Raw genomic sequence first — 4,970 nt, 5'->3', positions numbered from 1 at the left:
ACAGATGCTGTTTTATTAATTTAAGATGTAAAGTAACATAAAGTAAAGTAACATAAAGTAATGTAAAGTAACGTAAAGTAATGTAAAGTAACGTAAAGCAATGCAAACTAAAGTGACGTGACGTAACCTAACGTAAAGCACCTCAAACAAATTTGATAAGTTGCTAAACTTCACTGAAGTCAAAATGATCTATTAGTTCAAATCTGTCTCATATTATCGATCAATTATTTTTGTGTTTAGACCAATTCAGTTCCATTTTTAGATTTAAAACGATCATATGTGAACTGTTAATTACAAACAACACAAATATATAGTTACGTCAGTTACTTAAAAAATCACATCACAAAAACTTTTCAGGTAAAACGTACCTGGCTAGAATTGGTGTGTTTTACATGTCAGAACTTCTACTTTCTCTTTTTCTCACGAGGTTGAAGGTGGATAACAGCACCGTTTCAGACGCTCAGTCACAGAAAAGCCAGACAAACCAGATAAGAACCTTAAGCAGTTTATCTGCAGGCTCACAAACTCACAAGGGCTCTGTGATGTCTTGACATAAATGTGCGTGTGCATGTATGTGTATATATAATCTCCTACACTGTTTGGAACACTGCAATTAAATTAAATCACATTTCCATTAGAAACTTTAAATATGGGCCCATTATATGAGACTATAATTCAAAACGAACATTTTATAATTTCCTCTAATGCAAAAGCGCTTTGCACTGTTGACGTGCATAAATGAGCGTGGTGATGCGTAACCAGAGTCGTTCAACCCCGCGGAGTAAAAACAACAAGAAAGAAGAGAGAAGCTGTCTGGGGGCTCTCGGGAGGGTTGAGAGCCAAAGGCCATGTGCCCCCCAGGCTACAGGACCCAACCCCAGCCCCCGCACCTGACGGAGACTGATTCTAGCAGTCTGTGCTGCTGGTATCACATAAATCGAATGTAAATAATTCACAAGCAGATAGATTTTAAATTGCTTTATTTTTCCTGTGCAGTTCAACATGCGAAGCTCCCTCATCTACTGAAGTCTTAAGTGATTTCTACCTCTTGAAGAATCTTTTTTTGCGGGATTTTGCTTTATTATATTGTGTTTTATTTCCAGCTCATTTTGCTGTCTGGCTCTGAGCCTCGGGCCTCGTCCAGGACGTCTTCCACAAGCTGGGAGTGTGGACATAACCTCACCCCTACACAAACATCCGTATCACTTAGCCGGGTTTTTGTTGTTGTATTTATTGTTTGGGTTTCTAACAGTCACAGTCTTAGAGTGAATAGTGTGAATGCCTGGTTCTGCTCTGTGATAGGACCTTGTCTGAGCATGCTCAGTTTGACCCATAGAAGAAGACATTTCTGATGGTCCAGGCCTTCTCTTCTCCTTCTCCAAACCATGTGAGGTTTTCATCTGTCAATCATATGCACAGACTCTCTCATTACTTCAAGACAGCATCTGATCAATATCATTAATCCAAGCCCCGCCCCCTCATAGAGTGTCTACCCCCCCACATAGTCTCTACCCCCCCACTCATTCTTTTCTCTCTCTGTCTCTCTCCCCCTCTCTAGCTCTCTCTCTTTTCACTCTCCCTCTCTCTCTCTCTCTCTCCCTCTTTCTTCTCTCTCTCTCTCTCTCTCTCTCCCTCTCTCTCTCTCTCTCTCCAGCTGTATCCATTTCCTTCTGGCAAAAAGGGACTTTATGAATAAATGATACTGAATAGCTGAAGGTTCAGATACTAAATAATAAATTTCACCACCAAAAAACACAACAACTTCTCCAATCATAAAATACTGCTCCCTTCTCTATTGATTGTGTCTTTGGCAAGTAGATACAGAGCAGCACAGACAGCATGCGTGTGTGTGAGCATGTGTGTGTATGACCGTGTCTGTAGGAGTGTGCGAGGGTTCGACCAGCCGATCCGACCTGAGTGTGCTGGGAGCTGGGATTAGAATGCAAGCAGCCCCGGCTGGCTCCACGCTGATGGTTGCTACGGCATCACTCTGCCGAGTGGCCGGCTGAAGTGGTGTGTCTGAGACAGAGTGGAGAACTGTGGGGGAGGGGAGACTAGTGCTCATCTGCACAGGACGTCTGCTGCACTGTAAGTACGGTCATCTGTTCTGTGCCCTTCTGTACCAGTGTGTGTGTGTGTGTGTGTGTGTGTGTGTGTGTGTGTGTGTGTGAGAGAGATCTGAGGACAGTGGTGAGGTGCAGAGAAGAGAGGAGGGCTCTGCACACTCGAAGAAGAGTGAGGAAGTCTTATTCCTGCCACTTGTGTCCTAACATTACTGTGTGTGTGTGTGTGTTTAAAGGGGCTTAGTGTGTTCTCTTTAAAAGAAGCCTGACTGGAACAGAGCTCTGTCCTAGATCCGATTAGTCACGCCACAGGCAGGTCAGATCAGTTTTCATTAATGCAATGAAAATATGTTTTGCAAATATTGATTCTGATTTTTGTATACATTTCTTATTTAATTATGAAAATGTTTAATTCAACATATTTTAATTAAAAATAATTAAAATGGCTGTTGCGAGATTTAACTGAAATACTTCAGTAATATGCTCATTCTACTTTCTACTAATTTATTTTTTAGTTAGTGTTAGTTTAGTTTAGTTAGTTAGTTAGTGGCTATGTTACCAAAAGATTTATTTTACACACATATATATATATATATATATATATATATATATATATATATATATATATATATATATATATATATATATATCAGCTCATTTGAAGATCGACAATAAAATATTTAAAATATTAAAAATATCCCAAAAGGGTACATTTTTAAATAAAAGAGGACATGTTTCCAAAACCTAGACAAGGATAGTATCCAGAAATCCTGGATGGAATGTGATGACAATCCAAAGAATATTTTTGTCTTCCGCTCCTTTCTCTCGGTGCGTAATAGGAGATTTGTACACGCGCATAAATCTTTATTTTTATCCTTATCTGTTCCAGACAATAACATAAGCATAAAATCATGAGAAGTCATTGTAATCCTTTCGGAATATGGAACTTTATGTCAGTAAATGCACATTCTCATTGTGCCGTGAGTGTTAAATAATTGATATCTCAATGAATATGCAAATGCGTGGTGCACGCGGTAATGCACGGTTACGGGCCCGTTGGTGGCGCGTGTGATTTGTGTGACGCGGTTAAGAGGCGGAATGGCCTCGTGCCGGAGTGAGCAGCGTTTGGGGAGGGTTCGGCACGCGCCGGGTGTATTTAGTTTTGTGTTCAACGTTTTTCATTTGCCTTTGAAGTTGTTGTGCCGCGTGCGTTCACTCGACTGCTTTTGTTAGTAATGTTTCGCTCGTGTCCCTCGTGGAGCTTCTTCCGTTTCTGCGTCTTACCGAATGTCTAACATGGCGCGTGCGTGTGATCTGTTGGGACCGCGGGCGCGCGGACGGTCTCTGACGCATTCACGCATTCTGCAGGTCTGGATGACACGCGCGGTAATATCTTTCCCTTCATATCCTATCAAAACACTGTTTTAAATCACAGAAATCTCTTTTTAAACTTCGGCGTTAGATGGAGGCAAAGGAACATTTGCGAACATTCTCGCGCGAGCGCGAGTTTCTGCAAGCAGGATGAAGGTGCTGGTAAAGGCAGAGCTCCAGTGTGGGCCGGAGATAGCACGGACCCCTGCTCCGGGCCTCCTGGCTGACGGAGTAGTAAATAGTTCAATCTGGTATACCTGAATATATTTACACATCAAACCAATGACTGAAGTAAAAGGCTTTACTGTGTTTCTAATGTTTCTCTCACACCATAAATATATAAATTGTATTCTTTAATTTTCTTTTAAGTGCTTCCATCTATATCACAATCCATTATGACATCCAAGATCTAGTCACACGTCTCCAGAATCGCTGACGGACTTGTACCTGCATCTCACAGCACAGGGCTAGACAGGCTGACAGGACAGAGCAGGGCCCCTGACACATACAGGCCACCTTGATAGGGATGATCTCCCAGCCCCTCCCCTACGGCTCCTCCCCTACGGCACCTCCCCTACGGCCCCTCCCCTATTGCCCATCCTCTACGGTTCCTCCCCTACTGCTCCTCCTCTACGGCTCCTCCCCTACGGCGCCTCCCCTACGGCACCTCCCCTACGGCTCCTCCCCTACGGCCCATCCCCTACGGCTCCTCCTCTACGGCCCCTCCCCTACGGCCCCTCCCCTACAGCTCCTCCCCTATGACCCCTCCCCTACTGCCCATCCTCTACGGTTCCTCCCCTACTGCTCCTCCTCTATGGCTCCTCCCCTACGGCGCCTCCCCTACGGCTCCTCCCCTACGGCCCATCCTCTACAGTTCCTCCCCTACTGCTCCTCCTCTATGGCTCCTCCCCTACAGCCCCTCGCCTACAGCTCCTCCCCTACGGCTCCTCCCCTACGGCCCCTCCCCTACGGCTCCTCCCCTACGGCCCCTCCCCTACGGCACCTCCCCGACGGCTCCTCCCCTACAGCTCCTCCTCTATGGCTCCTCCCCTACAGCTCCCCTACAGCGGTCATCCCCCAGAAGGAGCAGCTCCAGCCCCCTGCAGCTCCACAGCCTCCCCTGGGCCTGGCCCTGCCTGGCTAGGGAGAACAGGAGGAGGGTGTGGGAGGGTTTAGGGTGCGTGCTGCGCCTCCTCCTTGGTTTGCTTCCTGGAGTTGGTTCTCTTCTCCATGTCCCCCGTGAGCCAGAGAATCATCTTGACTCCACCGTGTCTCCCCTTTCATGTGTGAGATTAGGGTGGGGGGGGCTCTCTTGCTCTCTCACTGAATATGTAATAAGCAGAAGCGCCCTGGGGGAGAGCACAGTGCAGAGAACACGGGGGGCTTTTTTCTTTGCTTTTTTATTTAGGCGTGGGGGTTGCTAGGTGGAGTGGGTGGGGTGGGGGTGCTGGGTGGGTGAGGTGGGGGTGAGGGCGTGATGGGACGCATGAGCCTAACTAGGGCAGTCATGGAGTGTGTGGTGTGTTTCTCCTGCTT

General features: G+C 46.1%; 1 long non-coding RNA gene across 1 annotated transcript in view; it reads left to right on the top strand.

Moving 5' to 3' along the window:
• Positions 1-1,914: 1,914 nt before the first annotated feature.
• LOC145658818 (uncharacterized) overlaps positions 1,915-4,970 on the top strand; it is an 85,641-nt gene continuing 82,585 nt past the window's right edge. Inside the window, exon 1 of the long non-coding RNA XR_014124728.1 lies at positions 1,915-2,088. This is a non-coding gene — a long non-coding RNA (uncharacterized LOC145658818). The remainder of the gene's footprint in view (positions 2,089-4,970) is intronic.

Source organism: Electrophorus electricus, chromosome 7 (genome assembly GCF_041902795.1).
Source record: "Electrophorus electricus isolate QZ-2024a chromosome 7, ASM4190279v1, whole genome shotgun sequence".
Taxonomy (NCBI): domain Eukaryota; kingdom Metazoa; phylum Chordata; class Actinopteri; order Gymnotiformes; family Gymnotidae; genus Electrophorus; species Electrophorus electricus.
Note: the sequence above shows the minus strand (reverse complement) of the source record. Positions and strands in the feature narration are given on the sequence as shown.